The sequence below is a fragment of the Myotis lucifugus genome, unplaced genomic scaffold (assembly GCF_000147115.1).
Source record: "Myotis lucifugus unplaced genomic scaffold, Myoluc2.0 scaffold_14, whole genome shotgun sequence".
Lineage (NCBI taxonomy): Eukaryota > Metazoa > Chordata > Mammalia > Chiroptera > Vespertilionidae > Myotis > Myotis lucifugus.
Window position 1 is genome coordinate 6,453,512 of NW_005871062.1, and position 26,838 is coordinate 6,480,349.

The 26,838-nt window shown below is 38.7% G+C and overlaps 1 protein-coding gene across 3 annotated transcripts in view; it reads right to left on the bottom strand.

Moving 5' to 3' along the window:
- LPP (LIM domain containing preferred translocation partner in lipoma) overlaps nt 1-26,838 on the bottom strand; it is a 655,957-nt gene that overhangs the window by 228,950 nt on the left and 400,169 nt on the right. The window lies entirely within an intron of this gene.

Genomic DNA, 26,838 nt, shown 5'->3' on the forward strand with positions numbered 1-26,838 from the left:
CCCTCTGGGTGGCCTGCAGGGATTGGGCTGAAACCCACAGTTCAATGCCACCTTTAGCTCCTACCTGCCACTCCCACTCATCCAACCCCACTGTGCCTGCAGCAGGCTCACGCCCAGTCAGTCCAGATTTGGAGAGGCTCGCGTGCCACAGCAGCTCTTGCCAGCCATGAGCCCTGTGTCTGGTGCCCTCCCAAGGGGAGTGGCCTGCAGGTTTGGGCTGAAACTGGCTCTCCAACATCCCCCGAGGGGTCCCGGCTTGTGAGAGGCCAGGCTGAGGGACCCCACTGGTGCACGATCGATCGGCCGGGGAAGGACCACAGGAGAGCTCCAGGGCTGTCTGGCTCATCTCGCTCAGTCAGATCGGCCGGACCCCAGCAGCAAGCTAACCTACCGGTTGGAGCATCTGCCCCCTGGTGGTCATTGCACGTCAGAGTGAGCAGTTGAGCAGCCTTAGCATATCATTACCATATTATGCTTTGATTGGTTGTTCGGTTGTTCTGCTGTTCGGTCTATTTGCATATTACCCTTTTATTACGTAGGATGGCCTAGGCAAATTCCCTCAGGAAAAATTCATCGAAGACTCCTATGTGCTTCCTTGGTAACCTGGTTCATTACATTTAGTTTACAACTTTGGAAATAGCTATTTACATATCTGCCTCCATTCCTCATCTTTGAGCCCCTAGAGGACAGGAACCAGTTGATTAATCTTTATCTTGCTCTGTCTCAGACCCCACTCATTGGAAGGCCCAATAGAGTGAAAGCCTCTATATTATTTGAGGACTAAAGGATTTTGCATGTCTGACAGAGGAATGCAGAGATTTTGCTATCACCTCAGTGCTACTCTTTATTTAAGTCACAATCTCACCTGTGGGTATCACTTCACTGTCTGTGTTATCTCTCCCATATCTCTCCCAGAATTCCAGGAAGACAGGCAACTTCTACTCCATGCCTTCTTTCTGATCTGAATTCTATCTGCTGTATAGCATCTATCATTGGGGAAAGTGTTTGCTGATTTTCATGACCATCATCACTAACAGATTGGAGTTCTGAGTTCTCTTATGGTCAAGGACAATCTCCTTTGGGCAGGCTGAGATGAAGGCCGGTTTGGTTGCAACTGCTGACACTAGAGAAGCATTAAGTCAAAGTGCCTCAATTGTCATCCAAAACCTGGAGGCCACTCTGGCAAATAACTATATCTCCCTCTTGCAAGGACACTTTTTTTTTGCATGAGTAGTTACATTGTAACAATAACTAGAGTTAAGCATCATCTTTTACCTGTAAATGGTACTGTCAGAGAGAGCAAGATGCAACTGGAAGCTTAAAGCTATTTTAACTTTAGGGTTTTGAGAAATGTAAGACTAATCAGCATCTGTTTTCTGTTTGTTTGTTTGCTTGCTTGCTTTTTTGCCTTTGAAATTTTCTTTTTTGAATTTACTTAAACTATGGAATACCTTCAGTACAAATAAAACATTCCTGCTATTAAGCTGAAAATGACCATGACGATAGCACTCTGACAACATAATAGGATGATAAAGCCATCTTGTAGCAAACATTTCATATGCCAGAATTAGAATCAAGCAAATACCCTTTTCTCATACTGAAGCATTCTGGAAGAGGGAAGACCTTGTTAGAGAGAAAGAAAACATAATGTTTGACATGTGCATCTTAGCTTGGTTATAAGAGCTAAGCAACCAATACAACCTAGCAACACATTGGCCCAAACTGACCAACAATGAAACAGGAAGGAGAGAAAATAAACCTCAGTGCCAGACCCACCTCAAGTGGAAATTTTCTTGGTGCTTGTGCACTGGAACCATCAGTAAACTCTGGAGAAATCTGTCAGCCTCAGGAATAGTGGAAGCAAATACCCAAATGAGGATACCATGTAGAAAACTATTTCAAGAAGTGTGAGTGTATAGAGAACAGCAGAGGGAATGGAGCAAGGAGAGACCAGCAAGGAGAGAATAAGGCTTTTCTTGCAATGCACCAAAGCTGGTGTCTTGATGAAAACTGAGTAAGGCCCACCAATCTTCCTTGGTGAGCATTCACTATCTGAAAATAAGGACACCAGAGGCCAGCCATGAGTAGTAACCAGGATTTAACTTTTCATCCTAATTTTGCATCACTTAAACCACTGTGAGCTCAATGAATTCCCAAGGGCCTGGGTTCATTTTCTATAGACTGGAAATAAGGCACAGTCCTTTGGGAACTTATGCTAGAGGTGGAAAGAACTCACCATCCTTTGTGCAGCCTGCAAATCCCACAAAAATGACACCGATAGTTCATTTTCTCCAAATAATTCTTAGGTAAAGTTTAATCTGAAATCAACTATATCAAGTACTTAGATAAACTACCTCTATAATGCAGAGTGCCGACTTATTAATGGAACATGAGGGGCGTCCAATAAAAATGTTCCTACTTATATAATACTCAATTGTCCATACAAGCTTTCTCATTGAGTCTCACATTTAAACCTCACAGAGGAAGAGTGAAAGAGACAGGTCAAATATAATCAGTCCCAAAGTCCAAATCAAAACATCGAGGCCCAGTGAGACCAAACGCCTTAATGAAGTTCTGTCTTCTGACCACGGGCCCTGTATGCTGGCCACCAAACCACACAGCTTCCTCCACTGATGCTGCCTGGTCTTTAATTAAGAAAAAGTCACACGTTTAGAGAAGGGAAAAATACGCTAGGGAAGCCAAGGCAGAGCAGAGAGATCATGTCAGGACAGCAGTGATACATTGGGGAAATGACCGGCAGTGACCCTCGGATTGAAAGAATGTGCTTGAGGTGAGCTCAAGTGCTCCTGTGGCCTCTATTAAATGCTTGTGGACAAGGTGGAGGTGGTATTTGTTCTCAAGCACCATAATCACCAGACTCATGTGAACACAGGCTCTGTCTCACACCCACACGCCTTTCATTGTCTCTTAAAGATGGCCAAGAGGACATAGACAGGATGGCCGAGAAAGGTTTCTCTTAACCTTGGAAAGGCCTCAGTACTAGCTGTGTCTTAAAGTGTAAACACACTAAATTAAACAAAAACTAAGAAAGGGGAAGAGAAAAGGAGTAAGTGAATCAAGTCTTCTCTTCTGTTTACAGTCCCTCCTGGCAAATATTTGGTTACTAATGAAAGATCCATTCATGAAGCCCTATCTCCCAATCACTTTCAATCACACTCTGCCCCTTATTTAGATCAGGAGAGGTCTCTTGTTAAAGAAGCAGGGTGCTAGCATCCCAAGGAAGGCAGTGTCCTGCTCAGTAGAGGGCCTGAGCCATTATGGTGGGGGCTGGGGAGATGGAGGTACACTATGCTTCTCTCCAGGTGGTTACACAAAAAAGTCCAGAGTAGAAATGAAGAGTTCAAAACAGTAGTCCCAATAGCATAAGAGGAGTCATAAGAGAACAAAAGAAAGTACATATTACAGGAGCCTTCATTATGGACCAGGCACTAAGGTAGACACTGTTGGTTATCTTGCTTAATAAAAGGCAACATGCTGCTTGGCACATTTTATTCACAGTGAAGCTCAGAGAGGGGAAGCACCTTGCTAGACAGAAATACCCAGGGAATGAAAATGAGATTTGCACTGAGGTCACAATGATTCCAAAGCCTATGTTTGGTCCTTTTAGTTTCCTGATGATTTCCTGGGTTTATGCAGCTAAGCCTCAGCATAATATGATGTAAAGAGAATGAGTGTTTTATTTCCAGTTCAGAAACTTTTTGGACCTCTTCTGCCAAGTGGGGCCATCAGACCAGATGATTTCTAAGGAACATTTCATATCTGGAAATGCTCCAATTCTGTGGAACTCTAGGGGCTTTCTGCACCTAAATGTAGCAAGATAACAGTGGTTTTGAGGCAGTGCACCACAACATACCAGCTTACCCTGAGTAACCCTATTTGGATTCTTTGCCTTTATGAGCAAACGTGGGCTTTAGTTGCCTTATTTATAAAACAAAAACAATAACTCTGCCTTATTGAGTTCCATACTCATTTACCTAATTGTTAAAAGTTCCATACTCATTTACCTAATTGTTAAAACATTTTCCCCCTGAAAATCTTGTTTATATTCACATTCAATATATATATATATATATATATAATTTAAAATAAATTTCAGGGACCAGCCAGCATGGCTTAGTGGTTGAGCATCGACCTATGAACTAGGAAGTCATGGTTTGATTGCCAGTCAGGGCACATGCCTGGGTTGCAGGCTCAATCCCCAATGTGGGGTGTACAGGAAGCAGCTGATCAATGATTCTCTCTCATCATTGATGTTTCAATCTCTCTTTCCCTCTCCCTTCCTCTCTGAAATCAATAAAAAATATATTTGAAAAAAATAAAAAATAAAATAAATTTCAGGAATTTCCTTATCTTCTTTGTTGTTGTTAAGGAATGATATTTTCCATTCAGGGCAAAGTGGACCATATAATCCTCTCAAGGAAAAGGAAGCATACAACACATTTCTTCTTACAACCCTTTATAAATATTTCCTATGAGCAAAGTAAGAAGGGCTCAACGGGTTTCTCTAAATCTACCCTCAGTTACAAAGGACAGGACCACATGGGAAAACTGATGTTAGAGAGAAGGGCTTCAGGTTCCTACACAGTAGAAACTATTATTGGGCACCTGACATTTAATAAAAAGTGACAGTCCACTCCATTGGTGAACCTACACTGCAAAGACAGCATCTGATTTTGAGCCATACATTTCTTAACAGGGTGAGGGCAGTAACCTAAATACAGCTAGTCCTCAAAATCATATTAATGAAGAATTATTTAAGGACTAGTGATGGCCACCCAGATGAATAGAGTGTTGAAGGCATCTGTTAAGTGTTGTCTTCAATATACCAGCAAAAAGGCAAATGGCCAGGAATGTCTGTTCCTTTCCTTCTCTGTATGACACACCAAGCCACAACCATGGAAAACAGATCTTTAAAACAAGGACATGGTTCAAAGGAGCTGGTTATCCTTCTGTTGAGTGAATTAATCTAAGTTATAATCAGTTTTATGCCATCTATCACCCATATACGTGACATTTCCTCCCAATTGTTTGTCCCTTGAGTTAAAGATACCAAAAGGCCATAGAGCACGCCTCACACATGAAGCCAACATATCCCCAATCCTTAACATTAAAGGTTAATCTCCTGAATGGAGACCTCACCAAACACAGCATGAGGACATTTATTCCATTTCTTACTCTGGCACTGTGTGTGGCTGCAGGAAAGTTGTTGACTACTAAACGCTAACCAAACATCCCATTTTTAGAAGAATTTTTAGCTCCATCTTTATAGTGTCTGGACTTGTAACTACCCATTTCTTGAACATTAAGCCGAGCCACACAAGAAAATTACTACAGTGATAGTATTTCCAGGGCATACTGAGTCACTGTCCAAGGTCTAAAATGGGAAATAAATAATTTGTGAGGATTTGTTGGCACAATGAGAAGGAGGGTACTCCACTGTTGGTGTTCTGTAGCAAGCCTCAGGGTTTAACATGGGGGAAATGCTCCATTTCCCCCCAAAGCAGGCTGTTAGCTTTTTTAAAATATATATATTTACACACACACACACACACACACACACACACACACACACTTCTGGCTTAGGAATAAGAAAGTAAGAGTAGGATCACAGTATCACCAATAATGATCAAGCTTAACTAATGTAAAAGCAAGGATGCGGTTTTCTTCTGATGGTATAGGCCTCCTTGGAAGAATGAATGATCAGAGTCACTCCACCAAGCAACCAGCCAGGAGAGAGGCCAAGGATCAAAGACCTCTAGTTTTAAATCTCAGACCACACAGAAAGAAAAGGGTTTCTATCAGAACAGGCCAAGTGTCACAACTATTGTGGGAGGTTGCCTGGTCCCATTCGAATTAACAGAAGCCTGTGTCTGTACTTCATGTTGGTCCAAACCCTTTCTTTGCTGCCAACTTTACCTAAAAAAAAAGAAAGAAAAAAAAAAGAAAACAACCCCAACTGATTATACAGGCAACAGTAATGTACCTGTCTTCATTGTGGCTAACACTATTTTGACTAAGCCTAAGATTCTTTTAAGATCATTCTCCAATAAATACATCTCTACAATTTTGATCTTTTCATAGGTGAAAAGAAAGAATAAAAGAAATGAACAAAACTCAAAATACTATTTACTCTCCCAGCAGAGCAGCATGGTGTAAACAAAAATAATAGTTACACTTCTGGGTTCTGAACCTTCACAGTGTTGCCGTAGAAAATAATTTTAATGGTGAACCAGAGTCTTGCAAAACACATACAAAGCCATAATAAAATGAGATACTTATCCTGCTGCTCTGATTAGACCTCTTCCATTCAATAGTTGTAACTAATGACTTGTTTTTCCTTGGGTATTAGGGGCCCTGTTACTTTGCTAAACACAAAAGGTACCTCATTTTGTTTTCCTAGCCATACTTGTCTCTTTTGCTGATGACTGTAATTCAATATTTATGGAATCACATTAAAATAACCTGTAATCCTCTCTATAACCCACTCTCAAATTGTATAAAATCATTCAGAGTACAATAGATTAATGTACACTCCAATGCATGTGTCCTTTCTCTAACCACTTCTAAGTCACAGTCTCTCTCTCTCACCCATGTGCACACTTTCTCTCTCTCCCTCTGTCTGGCTAGAGAACACACTGTACTTTGGAGATAATTGACTGTGGAATATGATGATGTTTATTCAAAAACAGGTCACACAGACTGCAATTTGAGAGTCTTCCTTTATCCTCTTTACTTACTATCATCCAAGGGAAATGCATAACACTGTTTCCTGCATATCAGAAATGCTGAGTCTTAATTACTTCTTTAGATTTAACCTACTGAAAAAATCCACCGCAAATGTGCCCTCTCCTCCCTTTAGAATGGCAACATTTAAAAAACTAACTTCAAATTACTCATTTAGAACAAACTGGGATGAGATAGTGTGTGCATTCATATCATCTTAACAGCATGTTCTCCTATTGCAAAAAGAGCACTTTATGGTATTAGACTTTGTTTTCTCAAGAATAACACAAATGGACAGTAATTACTGGGTGGAAAGGTATGGTTGAAAAAAAGTAATCTCTGGCTATCAATAATCTCTGCCATTATACAGACTTGAAGCCTGGCCTCTGACATGAGGGTAGAGCTTTTTCTCCAGACTGTTGCCAGTCACTGTCATTCTGGCTGATTCCAGTAAAAAATGGGAGTTGTCCAAAAGAGATACATGGTAAGGCAATGAGAATTCTCTGACCAGAAGTGTGCCTGTGTAAATCTCTTATGCTGAAAAAGAGATACCATATTGAATGGGTTGGATTTTCACCCTTTAAATTTAATTATGTGGAATGTCTTTAGGATCTAGTTTTCAATCAATAATACCATTCAGCATTCATTTCAAAGATCTGGGCCAGACATTAAGACACTGGGTGAAGCATGTGACTAGTAAATGTTTACTGTATACTGGCTAGGTCCTCTGAAATGTGCTAGATAATGAGCTATAAACCTGAAGTTTGGCTAAAAGAAGTTAAGGCATGACTACTAATTTATCATTTGACATATCACTGTTGATAATTCTTTCCATCGTATCATACTTATGGTAATTCTTGATTAATATTATGCATGTAGATTTCATAGCATCTTTAGAGCCTTTCATTATATTATTATTATTTTTCATATTTTTTTATTGATTTCAGAGAGAGGAGAGAGAGATAGAAACATCAAAGAGAGAGAAACATTGATTGGCTGCCTCCTGCATGCCCTCTACTGGGGATTGAGTCTGAAGCCCAGGCATATGCCCTGACTGAGTATCGAGCTCTGACTTCCTGGTTCATGGGACAAGGCTCAACCAACTGAGCCACACTGGCCAGGGTCTAGGGTCTTCAAAAAAAAAAGTAGTCCAATCTCCTGTTTTACAAAACTGAGGAAGACAGATAGGTGACTTGTCTAAAATCACTTATGGATTATTAACTGGAGTGAGAGCCCAGCACTCTCAGCCTGGCTTGGTTCTCTAATCCTGTGTCCCCCACCACTTCATTTTTCAACAGCTTGGTCACTGAAATCCCTCCAACACTGAACTCAAATCAGGTACTAAAACTCACTTAACAAACATCCATTGAGCATTCATGGGGCCATTTAAGAGATTTTAAGTTATATAATAAATCTTCATTATTCCAACACAAATACACATCATTCTTCCATACTTCAGGGCATCTTTTCATTCCTCATTGCATTACATCACAAGAAGAAGGACTTCTAGATCCTAATATGTCAGAAACAGTACATAGGATGTTGATTTATTGAGGCAGTTCCCCAACCCATGTGGACTGGAACTCCCTAGAGATTCAACCAGCGTTGTCTGCATTTCCTCTTAAGCAAATGTTCAGCTCCCACATGGTTCAGAAAACCTTCTATGAGCATGCCATACTAATCTTACAATGCCTGTTCTCACAATATTTCTGGGGTAACTAGAACCAAGTGTACTAGTAACCTCTTTAGAGCAAGCTGTTTTGTGGTATTTACACTTGTAAACTCAAATGAAATGGCTTTAGAAATACACCCAAACTCTGAGTTTGTCTTGATGCAACTGCGGGCTTCCTATACTGCCCCCTCTCCCTCCAGTGCCCTGAAAAGCATGATCGCAAAAGGGAACTTTTCTAATAACCCAGGATGTAAGATCAGAGGCTTCTGAGAGGTCAGAAAAGTTGGAAATCTACTTTTTTCTCTTCCAGATGTCTATGGAATTAATATTGAACACAAAATATATATTTTAAGCATAAAAGTTCAACATGGAATCTATGAAGTTTGTAACAAGGAACAGAATTATTTCAGTCCAGCTATATGTTCTGTGCTATGTCCTAGGTTCGGGAGATGGAGTGGTCAAGGAGAAGCAGAAATGAAAGGTGTGCAGGAAACGTTTTACTAGTCCCTATACTATGCCTATAGGAACTTCCTAGGCCTTAGTTTCCTCAACTATTTCTTCCCTCATGATATCTTTGTGAGTAGGGGTTATTTTCCATCTTGGTATATGCAATACCCAGCACAGGGCCTGGCACGTGGTATGTGCCTAAGAAAGGTGTGTGGAACAAATGAAATGAATAGGGCTTGAATTAGATATTATATAAACCCCTCTCCATACTAAAGTTTAGTTTAACCAAGAAAACATCAGGGTGGTCACTTGAATGTCTGAGATAATGGATGAAAGGACAAAATTTTTGATTCCAGTATCTGAGGCACTAAGTGCTTCATAGTACTTTCTTTTTATTAAGGTTTATGTAACTACACTTAACATGGAACATTTTCATTTGGCCTTTTGTAGATCCCCCTAAAATAAACCATGTGCAAACAGCTATACTGACTGAAGCAGGTAGTGCAATCAATTCTGGTCTCATCCAGCTATGCTGTCGATCTGAGAGTTCTATGGCAGACAGAACAAGCCACGTCTAGTACAAAACAAACATTGAAATCAGAAAGTTAAAAGCCTCCAAATTAATTCTCATGACCAAAAGCAAAAGAGTAAAAAGGAATAGCATTCTATTATACTACTAGTATATAACATATTGATGAGGCATGAAAGGTAGACCTGTGATAGTTTGAAGAATTGCTGTATGAATGATATACAGATATATTTTTCAATTACAGTACTGACATTTTACTTCTAAATATTGTTACTGTATTATCTGACACTTGTCAGAAAAGTGATGGATTCCTTCATTGGGAGGTTTCCCTCACCCCACCTGATTTTATTTTAATATACTCATGCCATTCGATGAAATTATGGGGAGCAAAATTATGTAAGACCTAAATGTGATGGAGACAAGTATATTCATTCAATACAAGTGGAAGAGTAATTTTATCTAGTCTTTTCTATTTTTTTTATTATTCCAAAAAACTCAGTATACAGATAGCCATTCCCACCAGACAGGGATATTAACGGTATTAAACCTTAAAAAACCAGGTACGTCAGCAACTGATTCATCATTATCTTTAGTCCTCAAATTACAGTAAAAACAGTACAGAATCCATGGCAAAACCAACATTTATTGAACATGTGCACTATGCAAATAATTGTGTTTCAACAGTTAAGGGGAAGCACTGGCTTCTGTTTAGCTAAGCTGATGCCTGTGTCCTACCAATCATGAAGACATTCTATATTTTACTACACAGTTCTTTGCCCTCATAATTTCACAAAGCAGGAAATCAGTGACAAAATGCCTCTTTCACAAAGATTAAACTTACCAACAGATCTATATGACTTGGTAGAATCATGCAAAGACTGAACATTCAAATATCTCTACAGGTTCTGTCACCAGGTCACACTGAGAAATGCTGGGCCAACCACTTGCCTCAGATTGCATATGAAAGAGGCACTTTGCTAGACTTTTCTCCAAGTTCAGGATGGTGGTTACACCCAGACTGTCCTCGAGGGGAGAAAAAAGAGTCACTGGCATAAACAAAATAAAAAAACAAATAGGGGATGGGAAAAACAAAGACAACTAAAGAAAGTACTAAATTTCTGAGAAAGTTCAGGACTATAGAGAGAGAGAGCAAAGGAGAAAGTCATAAGTGGAGCATTAACCTTGCCACCAGATATCATTGAAATATAAAAGGCCATTTGTCCTGAGGGTTCACATATTGAAAGATGACATCTTAGTGAAAAGGTTGTCTGAAGTCTATTTCTGGGTAAAGTGGATAAAACTACTAACTTAAATCCATCAGATGTTGTCACTGAGCTACTTATGAGATCCCAGAACAAAGATGTGATCAGATGCTCAGAACCTTAAGCTGTAAAGAGGCATCAAACTCTAAAGGACATTTCTTAAAAGCAATGAGGTGGCCTCCAAATCAGGGATTTCCTTGAGCTCATTTGTTTTGGCTATGTAACCAAATAAAACTTTAAATGTTATAGGCACAAAAAATGTCATGTTGAGGTATAGCTGTATGCAACATCAGCTCTCTGGAATGTCTTCCCTCTTCCCAGTATCACTAATCTCAATCCTAGCCATTGGTTAGGCCAGATCAAATGCCACTTCCTCATAAAGCTTTCCCAATTACTCAGCTGAATGTGACTCCTGAATCATTTGGATAGGTAGTAGAATGTACCTTTAAAACTTTGGCTACCCCAAACATAATACCCTTGCTGTAGACTCTGTATGTGTCTAATTCCTCCAAATGTAGACTCTAAAATATGATGTGCACCAAATAAATGTTTGGGAAAGAGAGAGGGAAGGAAGGGCAGATAAAAAAAAGTGGGGGACAACTCTTCCCTAACAAGTACCCAGAGTAGCAGAATAACTCAAATATAGATTGACAAATGAAACTTCAGGGATCCCTACTTGCTTTGGCCCCTTCTTAGGTCCTGAGTGGGGCCCAGGCATGTGTTCACTGCTGTCTCTTGCCACTCTGACTGCTCTCTGTCACATACTCCTGGAGCAGTGTGGGAATTCTCATAGAAATTTGGGGTTTGGTTAGGGGAAGTTCAGTCAAAGACACATTTAGTTAAGTATAGAGGTATATTACATTTACAAGATTCGTGATCACTATGGCATGTGCATAAGCCATCACCAGTAATCATTGTGTGAGAATGATTTTCTAGAAATGCCCCTGGGCCCATCACCTTCCTAGCTCTAAGAATCAGAGGTATGGAGCCAGAAGTCCTATGACATGAATATGTCCCACAACACCCAGAATATGGATTTTGCTGGTGAAGAAGAGAAGCAGGTGTGAAATGTATATAGTCAGAAGCAAAGTCAGTTGAACAGTCTACTAATTACCAGATGTATAGAAATATACACACAAAAGATGTTTTCTCTTAGCAGGAATATGCTAAACTATGTACTAGAAGCAATTAAAAATGCACCATTGACTTGATTTTCTTTGTTTAAATATATTTTTATTATTTTTAGTAAATTATATTTTTAATATATTAAAAGATTTCAGAGAGGAGGAGAGAGGGTGAGAGAGATAGAAACATCAATGATAAGAGAGAATCATTGATTGGCTGCCTCCTGCATGCCCCCTACAGGGGATTGAGCCCGAAACCCGGGCATGTGCCCTTGACAGGAATTCAGGAATTGAACCTCGGACCCTTCAGTCCACAGACCTATGCTCTATCTACTGAGCCAAACTGGCGAGGGCTTGATTTTATTTTTAAAGCAAACTTCACAAAATAGAATTTACCAATAGCTCACATATTTTTGTAACAGCTTACAAATAAATGTGAATAATTTCCCTAAATTTGATAATCATCTTAAATTTCACAGTTACCAATAAAATGTTGTGTAGATTAAATAAATTTTTTCCAAACTTTTAATAATAATCCATTTAAATTGTGTTTTGGCCCTGGCCAGGTATGCCCTTAGTTAAAGCATCATCCTAATATACCAAGGTTGTAGGGTTCGATCTCCAGTCAGGGCACATACAAGAATCAACCAATGAATGAATAAATGAATGGAACAATAAACTAATGTTTCTCTCTCTCAAGTCAATTTTAAAAAGTAAAATAAAATTAGGTGCATTTGCTTTTATCATTTGAAATATTAATTTTCTTACTTAGTTGCTATAGGATGAATTATGTCATCTCCCAAGATTCATATGTTGAAGTACTAATTTCCAGTACCTCAGAAGGTGACTATATTTAAAGATAGGTCCTTCAACGAGACAATCAGGTTAAAATGGGATCATTAGGTTGGGCATAATCCAATATGACTGATGTTCCTATAAGACAAGGACAGAGAGATAAGGACACAGACACACATAGAGGTAAGACCCAGTGATGACACAAACAAATGATGACCATCTAACAGCTAAAAACAAAGGCCTCAGAAGAAACCAACCCCCCTAACACCTTCATCTCAGACTTCTAGCCTCCAGAACCATTAGAAAAATAAATTTCTGTTGTTTAAGACATCCAGTCAGTGGTACTTTGTTATGGCAGCCCTAGGAAACTAATGCAATAATTTTCTGGTCATAATTTTGTATTTTTTTAAAGAGGTTTCTTAAAAGTTATAAACTTCAAAGCTTTAGGTTCCACATTGGAATATATCCACACACACACCCAAATACACACACACAATATTCTCACTATTCACTGTTGGGTATATTAACTATAGTAGCTAAGGGCAATGCCATTTGGCAGAAACCATTACTTTTTATACATACTTTATTTATAAACACTTTGCATCGTGAACAGTCATTTATATTGTAGTAACTACTAAATGGTGAATAGAATTGAATCATTTAACCAAAAGGTTTATTTGGCTTCTGAGGTTTGTGTAACCTTATCCCTGGCTTAGTCATCTACAGATTCATCTCAGATGGAATACTGAAGAATACCTAGAAATGACTAGATCAGCCCAACTCTTTGATGCATTGCCCTGTTTAATGAATTACCTATTTTTAATCTAAATATTTAGCAACTGCAAGGGGCATTCTTCGAACAGAAAAGCTAACAATTGCAATGTGTTTCAGTTCACATGTTTCATCTTATGGATTTTACAGACAAGAGATACAGATTCCATGATTTATACAATGTGAAAAATTTGGGAAATGACTTGAATTCTCTAAAACTGTGTCATCATCTATAAAATAGAATAATTATTAATTCTCTGTCTATCTCAATAATTTTTTGAGGACCAAGTAAGACAATAAATAAGAAAATGTATTGCATTAAAATGTTCACTGTTATTTTATAAAAGGCAATGATAAAACACTATCAAATGTAGACAATGAATCATCCTCAACCTCCCAAATTCAGAAAATTATATTAAAGTACTACTTTCGCTGGAAGACCTTGGACAGTCATTCTGTGGGTCTTCATTTCCTGTGAGTGGACAAGATGGTTCCTTAGAAAGCCAATGGTAACACATTAACTTCATATCGGACCACTTAAAAATTTATGAACTCCCCATCACTGAACAAATTTGTTGAGGTAATTATTAGGTTCCAGAAGAATATTGGGAAATTTTGTTTAAATTTCTAGGCCTTGTTTTTTGATTTTAGAAGAGGTTAACACAAAATAAAAAATAAAAAAAAACAGACTTCTGTTTTTAATAGGGAAGGTTAACATTAAATGTGGAGAAAAACATTGAAAAAAGAGGATATAAAATGGAAACCAATAACTTCTTCACCTGATAACCTCTTGGTAAAAAAGGGGGTCTTTTAAATTATTATCCATACAGTTAAAAGAAAGAAAGAAAAAAATAAAGCAGCAGCAGCACACATGTAATTGACTCCCTATTAATAGCTTGGTACTAGGACTCATAGAACTGCCACAGAAGGCTGAACAGTCCTGGGCTTTTCACGTGATGAAGTTCACACTTCCATGGCTTTCCAAATAGGGATTTCCAAATAAACTTGGCTTAGGCTCACTCATTAGGAATGCAACTAGATGTTCTACCCAAAGGTTTCAAGAATGACAGTTTTAGGCATTTATTAATTTGTATAATCTTCTCAGAGAACAGGCTCATGTGGAATCAATGGCAAATTTAATTAGAAATGGAACATTCACTTTGCCTGACTGTAAACTTTAGATATAAATGGGCTGGATTTTGCAGCATATTTTAACATTATCTTTTCCCTTCCCCTTTTCCGACCAGATCTTCATAGACATTGCAAATTATACATACAATTACACAAAACAATGTTACTCCAGGCATTTAGCAGCAGTTCACATTTTAGGTGAAATTATATCACTCTTAGAAAGAAAAGTCAATGTTGGTTTTGCTACAAGTCTTTCCTTCTCACTGGGAGACATTGGGCTGATGCAGTACTTCGGCTCTGAGGAGGTCTTTAGCTTGCCCTGCATCTCTCAAAGCTCAGTAGTACTTTCCTCTCAGAGGTTCAGGTGATGAGTTAGAGTAGACTCTATCTCTTTGACATTCTGCTTAGCTCCATTCCACAGCCCACTGATCACAATCAGCACCCTGCCGGTTGTTTCATTAGTGCCCGGCAGGACAGAGTGATAGATGAAAAATGTAATACATACAGCTTTAAATACTTAACAGTCTCATCTATTACTTAGATTTTTAGTCCCCCTCTTTTAGCCTAAACCCTTCAAAATATAGTCATAATCTCTCATGCAGATGTGGCATTTTATAGTCAGAATACACCTCCACATTTGTCATCACACTCAACTCAACTTGGAGTTGGGAGCTATAAGTCAGATTTGATTTGAATACTTTAGTCTTTCTAGAAATGTAGACATTATCAAAATAGATAACACATGGTGTAAAAAGGAGGGCTGGAAAGCTAAGGTAGTGGAGGGTTGGTATGTGGGAATATAAATTTGGGGAAATCATACAAAAAGTGAGTGCTATACACTGGGGAACCTCAAGGCTTCACACCCTTTCCCACATAATTGTTATTTGGATAAAAAATTATAAGAGGAATGATTCTGTGCTCAGCACTTTCTCATTCCTTTATTAACACATTTTTTTTCTGAGGACTTACTACTTTCCAGACAGTGTGCTTTATAGCAACTAACCAAACAGAAAAATCTCTGCTTCCATGACACATTCTAGGGGGAGAGAAACGAAAAAACATCATTGAAATACATGTGAGATGTGATAAATATTACAGGGAAAATGAAGTAAAGTGGGACAAGGGTAAAAGAGCAGAGCAACAAGTTGGAATGGGCCTTGGACCAGTAGCTGTGGTGAAAAGTGAATAGATTTTAAATAGACTTCAAAGGTGAAAATTAAGGGACTGGAAGACTACAGATTCAGAAAGCCCCTGAGGGCTGGGGGGCAATGAGGAGTGACTGTTAATGGGTATGGATGGGATTTCTTTTCTGAGGCCACAAAATCCCGATGGTTGTACACTCCATAAATGTACTAAAAATAATTGTACATTCTACATGGGTTAATTCCATGTAGGTGAATTATAGCTCAATAATGTTGTTACATATTTAAAATATCCAATAAGGTGCATATTATTATAAAGGGAAAAAAAGTGCAGTAAGAAAAATTTCAGAAGAATTGGGTGAATGATCAAGCTTCTCCAATGAGTTATTAGAAATAAATCTTGTAATCCAAGAAGACTTCATATGAGTTTACCAGGCTGAGAGAAACAGTATCTATGTACCCTTCTGCAAGAAGCAGGTTCATTTTAGGTTTTGATATTTAACTCAAATTCCTACTGACTGTTGCAAAAACCTCCAGCTCACAAATCAGGATCCCCTGGAGAGAAAAAGAATAGCTGAGGAATATTCAAGCAATTTTAAGGAGAATTTGAGTTTTGCAAAGTCCTTCCCATATTTTAGATAAAGGGTGGGTAAACTTTTTCTGTAAAGGAGCATGCAGAGAATGTTTTAGGGTTTCAAAAACATACCAACTCTGTAGCAAGTTCTTCACTTTATTGTTGTAGTGTGAAAGCAGCCAAAAATTATATATAAGCAAAACAGCATGGCTGTGCTTCAATAAAATATCATTGAGGAAATCAGTCTACCTTCCTGAAATCTTCTCCAGGTCCCTGCAGGGATGACCATCTTCAGCTGTCCTAGACATTCTGCTTAACTAATGCTTTGTGTCATTTGGATGGACTGGATTACAAATGAGTTCCTCTAATAGAAATTATGAATATCTTTATAGTAACTTTGGGCAAATTAAAAAAAAATGATTGCATGTAGGCACCATGAAAATCAAGTAATACCCAACAGATCCATAGTTAAGAATGTAACTATCACACTTACACCCTCTTCTCCTACAAGTACATAAAAAAAATAAACAGGAAGGAGACCTGTTATCCTGAACTTAGATTTAGGGTATAATTGTATAATTGTAACTTCTTGACTCTTGAACTCTTGATAAAATGTTGAATAAATCTTGGGTTTCAAATAACCTATATATATAAAAAGCCAGCGACTGGAACACTGTAACGACCAGAATGACCAGTCGCTATGACACTCACTGCAGCCAGTGAACCGCCCGATCTGGGGGTAGGGCCAGTGGCCAACCTCCCACGGCCCCTCCACTGATCGCCCCCTACCTCAATAGGGGGCGGGGCCAGCCAGCCAAACTTCTTCAGCCCCTCACCCTGGCAGGTCCCACCCCAATCACCCGCCCTACTCCAATATAGGGTGGGGCTGACTGGCCAACTTCTTGCAGCCCCTCCCCCTGCCCAGTCCCACCCCAGATCGGCCCCCCACCCTGATCAGGGGCAGGCTGGCCTTCCAACCACCCATGGTGCCTCTCCAGGCCGCTGGCCCCCGCTCAGCTCCCCCACCCCATTAGGGGGAGGGGCAGGCCGGCCCACTGCCCAAAGCCCCTCCCCATGGCCAGTCCCACCCCTGATCAGCCCCCACCACCCCTATCGGCCCGCAGCCCCTCCCCGCATCCAGCTCCACCCATGGTGGCCCCCCACACCAATCCAGTATGGGGCCAACCGGCCCACCACCCACAGCCCCTCCCCCAACTACCCCCCAATCAGGGTCGGGCCTACAAGCCAACCTCCCACAGTCTCCTCCTCCCTATAGGCCCGGCACCTATCTTCCCGGATTGGGGCCAGGCGGCCAGACCCCATCCATGCAAGAATTCGTGCACTGGGCCTCTAGTGTTAAATATAAGTGATATCCCAGAAATTCAACTGTAATGTTATATTCTTTAAACTAGATAACTGTACAATGAACTGACACATGCAAACACAGAGAGCTGTGGATGGAGACAAGTGTCATGGAGTGGAAAGAACAGTGAGCTGGCAGTCAAAAGACCTAAGTTTTCATCCTCCTCTGGCATCTCTTATTAGTAGAACAATAGGCAAGTTGCCTCTGGACATGTTATAGAGTTGCCCAGATACATAAAAGCTTTGAGAATTTTGTAAGACATTATAAAAACGTTACATATTATTCATATATATTTAAAAATGCTACTTAGGAAGTAACCTTATGTAATCAAAACAAAACAAAAAAATTAAATTGTAATTGTATGTTTGAAGAACGTTCCCTGAATTTTGAGGAAGAACTAGAACAATCATCATATTATATGCTAAGAGTATATCTAAAAGTTGGATTTTCCATAGTCCAGAAAACCAAGAAGCTAAATTAACAAGTAAATGTTTATTTTTGGGACAATGGCACTTTTGGAAAGTTAAGTATTTGACTTTCACTATGAGATAATTCCTAATACTCTGTGTGTAAAATCTTTCTCCATTTTTATATTCACCATTAATCATGATACATCAACCTTCTTTGTTTGCTGGGAAAGAGAACAACTACAGTCTCTCCTCTAAAATAAGACAGTCTGAGTTTTTGTAGATGGCAAAGAAGGAAATGAGGTACTTAAAGGGACATATGCATAAGTTGGGTGGTTGTTTTGTTATAGAACTAAAAAAAAAAAGCAAAACACTGGTAAATTGAAGTAAGTTCTCTCTGTAAACACAAAAAGTTACATTTTGCTAGAATCATTTGTTTAGTTTTCTAGGAAGGTTAGGGACCTGGGATATTTTTAAATATATAAATCTCTGTAAATGACAAGATGAGTAAAATGAATAAATATTCACAAACATCCTAATGTTCTAGGACATCTATCTTGATAGTAACTCTTAAATTATGAAAAGAAGAAATCATGATCTTAGACAAAATCAAATAGGCCCTAAGAACTAGTCCTTTCACAGGGACAACTGTGAAACAAAACAAGGATCATAAAATGTTGGCCTTTTCTATTATCAAGAGGCCTTACTTAGGCTAAGGGATAAGTTCCTTTTGGTAACAGTTATTACAACTTTTAAAGATTCTTTACTATTTCTGATCTCACTGGTCTTGAAGCAATGTAGAGAGGAATTGTGGTATAGGAAGAAGTCTTAATTTTCTAATCAAATCTACCACTTACTAACTATAACTCTTTAGGCGTTGGTTTTCTTATTTGTAAATTTGAGGGTTTATAACCTAATAATTCTGAAGGTACCTTCTAGTTTCACTAGGCTGGTCTAGAGAAGTGAAGAGTTAAGGTTTATATTATTTTTTCCAATTTGCATCCTTCAAATTTGTGGGAAACGGTTTCTTCTTCAATCAAGAAGTAAATCTTCCAAACATAGAAAGTTGATGGATAGACTTATCAATAAAGGCAATGAGCAACTGACTCAACAAGCTTTTTCAGATGAAATGATTAGGTAGAAAAGTCCAAGAATTAAAAAAAAGCAAAACTATTAAATTTAGTAAGTCACAAGATACAAGGTCATTATTAAAAAAATTAATTGTATTTCCATATACTAATGGTAAGCAATTGTGCAAAACTGAATTTAAAAATAGCATTTACGATACCATCCAAAATGGAAAATGCTTAGGGATCATTTAACGACATCTATTCAGAGCTACAATAAATTTTTGAGAGAAATTAATAAAGACATAAATAAAATAAGAAATATATCATGTTCATGGTTTGGAATACTTAATATTGTTAAGATATCAGCTTTTTAAAAATTGACTTACACGATTAATTAAGTCTTAATCAAAATCATAGCAGGTTATTTTGTGGAAAGTAGCAAGCTGATGCTAAAATTTATATGGAATTGGAAAGAATGTAGAATAATCAAAACACTTCAGAAAGAACAAAGATAAAAAATGGACACTGCCTGACTTCAAAACCTAGTATAAATGTCAGTGATCAAGATAATGTGGCATTGGCCAAAGGACAAATAAATGAGGTAACAAAGAGAATAGAGAGAGTCCAGATAGATCCACACATATATGGTCAATTGATTTTTGTCAGAGGTGTTTAGGTAATTCAATGGGAAAAGAAGAGCCTTTTCAATAAATTTTCATGCTGAAAGAACTAGATATTCCAATGGGAAAAAGTGACCTTAAACTGAAGTGAACCATAACTCTAATTTGTAGTGTTATACAGTTAAAATAAAGCATAGAGTAAAATGTGTGTGACCATGAGGAGACAAATAGAGCTAAAGAAACAAAAAGCACAAAATATAGATGATAAAAGTGATCGAGCTTCATTAGATTAAACATGTCTTCTCTTCAGAAAACAACATTACAAAAATGGAAGTCAATTAACAGCCTAGGAAGAAATATTGGCAATGAATATATCTAAGAACTCTCATTCAGAACATACAATGTACTCTCACAAATCAATAAAAAGAAATAATCTAATTTTAACATGGGCCAAAAATTTGATGACACTTCACAAAAAAAGATATAAGAATGTCCAATAAGTGGATGAATAATGAGTGCTCCAGATCATTAGTCCAGAAGAAGGATGCAACTATAAGCCATAGTGAGATAGATCTATGCAGCATGAAAGAGCTAAAATTAAGAAAAGTGACAATACCACGATTGGGTGCAAGTAGACATCTCACACACTTGCTAGTGACAATATAAACTGGTACATTTAGAAAAACAGTTTGAGAGTTTCTTAGGATATTAAATAGTTACTATATGACCCAGCAATTCCTTTCCTAGTTATTTGTCCAGGAGAAATGCAAACTATGTATGTACAAAGACATGTACCTGAATGCTTATAGCAGCTTCATTCATAACTCAAAATGGAAAAATAAAAAAACACAAATCCCTCAAATCCAGAGAATAAACAAAAAGTAGTATATCCTATATACTAAAGAGGTAATATGCAAATCGACCCTCACACCCTCACAAACGGCTGCCTATGACCAGGTCGGCAGGGGGCGGGGGCTGTTAGGAGAGTATATACTGTATGATCCCATGTAAATAAAATTCAGGAAAGGATAAAAATGACCATATTCGAAAACAGAATGATTGCCTAGAGCTGAGGGTAAAGGGCCCTAACTACAACAGGGCACCATGTAGCTCTGGGGGTCATTGAAATGTTCTCTATCTTGATTGTGGTAGTGATTTCACAGGCACATACAGTCAAAAGTTTCCTGCCTTATATATTTAAAATGGACACGTTATTGTATATAAATTAAAACTCAAAAAAGTTGGTTAAAATAGGAATCCACAAATTCCATGAACATTTGGCAAGTGCAAAATGTAAAAATGTCCCTATGTACATACAACATACACATAAACATATGTATCCCAGAAGGAAAGTAAAATGTTAGAGCAACAGTGAACTTGAGACATTGTCTTGCTACTGTGGGTACTGAATTGCCGATGTGACAATATTTATGTTATAGAGCTCACCTTAACTGATTTGGTAAAATAGGTTTCAGTTTTGGCATTTTGCTTATTTCTTATTTTAGGAGGACACAGGAAGTTTCTTCAAGCATTTTCATGTTGAATGTATTATGTACTGTGTTAGTTGTTCTGGGGAAACCAGGGTTGTTCAGATACCATCTCTAGCCCATAAATCTCCAAGTCTAATACATGCTGGGGCATAGGTTGGTGGAAGTCAGGTATACAATTGATTCTAGTATAATGAAAGGTGTGAAGACATCTATAAGAGAGGGAAAAATACAACTTGCTTTTAGGAAAATGCTTCACAAGAGAGATGGGAACTTTAGTTCGGTCTTACTGGATCACATTTGAATGTGCAAATATTTTATTTATTTTGGGGAGTTCTGGGGAGATATTCCATGAAGAGCTCCATGACCAAAATTAGAGATGAGAAACTAGTAATATAAATTCTTATCTGGAAGCCTAGATACTTAAAAAAGTAAGATAAAACTGGAAATCCAGGCTGGAGTTTCAACTTATTCCACAAGTTGCTGGGGACTTCTGAAAATTTTTAAAAAGGCAATTAATGACCAAGACAGAGCTATGCTTAGAAATATTAATCTAGTAGCATTTGTAGAATGAATAGGTATGGGGAGAGATTAGAGGTGGACATACCCATTAAGAGGACATTTCAACAGTGCAGGTGAGAAATGAGAACTGAACTAGGACAGCCACAGGGGGATTTAGATAAGAAATAGATTTGAGTTATTGTGAAATTAGAAAGAACCTTAGGACAAATTGTATATGGATGATGAGGAAGAGGAAGCGCAGCCCCGAGGCCTCAAGCCTGTGTGCCTGACAGGGATTTAATGGGTGCTTCCCCTCCAACTGTTGATCTCATACATTGCACCACAACTGCCTGAGACTGTTTAAGTGTCTGTTTGTGATGTGGGCCATGGTGAGTGATGCCCAGATCCATGGTTTTCCAGGGGGGAAGTACGAGGACAACTTTCAGAAGACCTGGCTTAGAGTTATGGCTCTCCCATAAACTTGAAATACGATCTTAGTTCGGTGACTCTCATCACTGAGCTTTTGAACCCTCATCAGCACAAGAGAGACAGAAACGTCTGTGTTTAATGCACATAGATTTTGTGAGGTTCACAAAGCACTATGGAAACCGAGAAGTCCTGCATAAAATTACTAATATTACTGCCACCAGCTTCCTCAAGCATTCTCATCTCCACAGTACATGTCTAGGTACTGTCAATTGCCCTGAGGCATATATCCACATCCATCCTTCTTGCCCTTATATCTCTTCCTTTTCTTTCTCTAATCCCAAAATTGAGAGATTTAGCACAGAAATTAACATAAAGATAGTTCTCTTCAAAGTACCACCAATTCTTTGCAATATACCATCGGGACTGGGTGAGACGAGCTGGACATACCCTGGAGCCTCCCCTTGGTCCCTCCCCAGCCCCAATCATGCACCGGTGGGGTCCCTTGGCCTGGCCTGCACCTTCTCGCAATCTGGGACCCCTCAGGGGATGTCAGAGGGCTGGTTTAGGCCTGATCCCGCAGGCCAGGCCTAGGGACCCCACTGGTACATGGTGCATGAATCCATGCACCGGGCCTCTAGTGTATATATATAGTGTATATACATAGTATATATATATTTTTTTCTTCTCTTTTCCACATATACACACAGAGTTAAACAATTTAATATTCCATGAATATCTGAAATGCTACTATATCAACATTCTCAAAGATTTTCTTAATCTTAATGAATTACAGGTTTTAGGGCCTCTTCAACAGTCACCCCGGGGATTTCATTACCTTGACGCTCTTCTCTGACCTATGAAATATCCCCTGTTTCAACAAGTAAATGATGAGCAATGATCTGTCTTAAGTCTGAAAGAGCTAACAACAACTTTGTTAGGTTTACCGAAAGGTAGTTTGTTGTTCTCCAAGGTCTCACCTTCCTGAAAGATTTTTCAAGGACATTTTAATAATAGATGATTTCAGAAGTTAACCTAATCCCCACAATAGATGGGCCTCTAGATCTTTCTGTGGTGTACAGCATCAGTGCCTTTCACACAGTATGGGGCAAATCGCTGTCTTTTTACCTGACCATAGGCTGACACAGATTAGGTTCAAGACAAGGAAGTGGGTGCCAGAGCTGCCCTGCCACTTTGGACCTAAGAGTGATGACTGCCTCAGATCCTGGCTCTGGGAATTTCATCTAACTCACTTTCTGAATATTGGAGAAAACACCCATCCCAGGAATGTGACAAGAGTTCCGTGGACCACACAACATGCAGGTATTAGCTTTTATACTAGTAAAACAGCAAAGAGAAAAGTTTCCTCTATTTCTTTAAGAGGATTGTCAGTGAGAAGGGAACTTTCTCCCCTTTAAAGACTTGCTTATAACAATATTTTTCAAGGAACTCAGCTCAGATGGTGCAGGAAACATATTATGGTCTACTGTGGTATGCAAATTCACTGCTCAGCACACAGGAACACAAATCTAATCATGATCCCCCAAGTCTCACAGTTTCTGATTGTTTCTCCTTCCTTTCTTCATTCTCTTTTTCATTTTTCTCGTCTTTGTTTCTTTTTTTTTTCTTGCCTTTTTCCTTACCCTCCTTTTCCTCTTCTTTTAAACTGCTCTATGATGTAGGAAAATTAAAGCAGCTCAATGTCAAGAATAGGGGAGTTTTATTTCTTTCATTAAAAAAAAATTTCTTGCCCTGACCGGTTTGGCTCAGTGGATAGAGAGTCAGCCTGTGGACTGAACGGTCCCAGGATCAATTCCAGTCAAGGGCATGTACCTTGGTTGCGGGCACATCCCCAGTGGGGGTGTGCAGGAGGCTCTGACCAATGTTTTTCTCTCATCGATGTTTCTAACTCTCTATCCCTCTCCCTTATCTGTAAAAAAATCAATAAAATATATTTTAAAAAAATCCTTAATGAGTTAAAGGCCAAATTCATCAGAATTGTCTCAACATAACAAAAGATCATTTTTGTAAGGCATGAAGGTAAGTTTTCCATCAGTGAGGAAAAATTGGAAAGAAAGGAAGGCCAGTGAAAAGTGAACAGTCCTCACTTGGCAATTATTCAGTCTTTGGAAATTTCCAAGCCCTCTGCAGTCATTAATTAATTAGAGAAGATGATGTTCCACTTTACCCAGGCTAGAAGCGTGACATAAAGAGGTCTAGAGGCTTTCCTCAAGCTGAAAGAGGAATGTCACGGGAGGAACTGGGATTAGACTTAGGAGCTCATTTTTCCAGCCAGTAGTCACACCACTAAGCTAAGCAGAGTCAATACTGGGACAATAAGGTCCTCTGTGCACAGGTGCCATTGAATAGGAGCAGTGTTCTGCTCAAAGACTAACTGTGAAAGGCCCATCCCCTCTGTCACTAGTGCCCCCACAACACAGAATATATCTGTAGCCTCATCAGCCTCCTTCCCCTTTCACCAAACAAAGACAGATGGCTAAATATCAACCTCTAACCACTCTCCTTAATAATCACAGAGAAAAGTACATGATTTGATTTTCACATTTTTAAAATGCACAATGTAATGTTCAAACACATGACACTGTTGAAAAACAAATATTTAAACAAAAAATTTAAATTATGTGGGATTCACTGATATCCAGAAACCATAATAACAGATCATCCTGAATAATTACAAAAAGAAGGAAAATAAAATTTCATGCTTTCTGGTGAGTGGTTAATGAAAGTTCGCTCCATTACCCTGAGTATATTGACCAAGTCCAAATGCTAGTGATGTGGCTGGACCCAGCATCTTAGATCCAGGCTGTGCATTGGGCGTTGATTCTTTTCCTGCACCACTGGATTGGTTCCAATGTTGAATGAAGAGGGGCTTTCCAGAGTGCCAGTGACATGATGGGAAAACAGGAAACTCAAAGACTAGCTTACCACTTCTCACAAGATTATTCCCTCCAGCTAGACATATGTCTCAAGTCTGCTTCCCCCAGGTGAGGGTGATAGGATCCTAAAACAAATTCGGGCCTATCACTTCCCATTAGGACCATCCGAAGTCAGATTGCTTTGGATGGAGCAAAACTGCATTTAAGCTAGTTGAGCTTAAATGTTAGTGTCAATGATCCCAACCCAAAATTTTACTCTTCCATAGGGGAATTTATTGCAGTTGCACTAATGTGAGATAAAGTTGAATAATGCAATTGTTTTCTGACCTGTTTGCTCTGGGAACCAGGAAGGACTAATGTTAATACACTGTAATGTTAACAAAGGGCAAGGCTACCCAGGTTGACTATTTTGGACAAACTTTATTTAAAAACCAAACACACAAACAAACTTACTGACATTTATTTTTATAAAGGGATTTTAGAGAAAAAAATAAAAAAAGCTTTCCAAGAGCAATGTTTCCAAAACACTTAACTTGGAAACTTTAAGTTGGAAAACATCATGGCTGGACCACTTTTATGTAAAGGGTATTCATATAAAGGATGCACTTTTGGGGAAGGGTTCTTTTCCTCTAAGGACCCTAGAATTCATTTTGGAGCACCATTAGTAGAGCACATACTTTCATTTGAAAATAGTGGTTTAGTAAACACACTCCTGGAGAACAAGGACCTGACATTTTTGTTATAATGTTGAAAATGTGAATGAATATGTCTGTAAATTGACAATGTCAAATGTGCTAAGGATTAAAAATATATAGATAGTCCTTCTACCCAAGTTGCACCCAAATTACCATTCAGCTTCTAACTATTTCTGATTTCTCACAGCTGTAAATGAAAGGAAAATAGGCCGCTGTTCCAACCCAATGGCTAAAACCTAGCTTGGTTTATCCATCTCACTTCTTCCAAGTAATTTCCCCTTGGTTCCTCTAGCCATGGTAAAAGGACACATCATCATGCTGGTTCTAGTTATCACGGAAAATCAAATTGGTAGGTGAGTAGGTATGTGTAATATCATATCTTACGTATTCAAAGGAAGAAACTTAATATGTTTAGTTAAAAGACATACATGCTTGCAAGTAAATAAAACAATGAAAAAGATAACTGTCATAAAGGATTTTTTTAAATTGCCTTATAGAGTTAAAGGCTAGAGAGTAAGATTCTTCTTGCAGGATCTGTAATGTGGATAGACAAGGGGTGATAAGCAAATGCCATTATACTGCAGCAACCTCTTCCCAAAGGAAATTAGACAAGGTGTCTGCATTACCTTAGATCCCCTTGGCCTCACCTGTCTCCTGGGCTGTTGGCCACTTGTTGTGTCTTAGCAGCCACTGTGGTACCAACTTTTCTTGAGTTCTGACCACTGTCTCATAAACTCAACCTGACAGAAGCTCACCTCATGTTTACCCTGCATACTTCTCACTTCCAGACCTGTTGATGTCCTGTCCCTGTAATGCATGAGGTGCTACAGATTTGTTTGGTGCCCAAGTAAATGCATGTCTAAGTGTGAGGAAGTGTCTGACTCACAGAGAAGCTTGGTTCAAGAGGAGACAAGATAAATCATTTTCCCCTTTTTGCCACCATAAAAAGATTACCATGAGTTGCTAGAGTTCATATGATCTTTTGGTAGATGATCTTTCAAGATTGAACAAGTAGATGCAACAGGTACTAAACAATAGCCATATTGGTAACATAAACCCATATCCCCATTGGAATCTCCTTCTTTTCCTACTTCATTCTTGCTTCCCTGGCATTGTAGTTTCTAATTAAATTAAAAGAGCACATACATTTTTTGCCTTAGGCTCTGCTTTCTGGGGAAGGC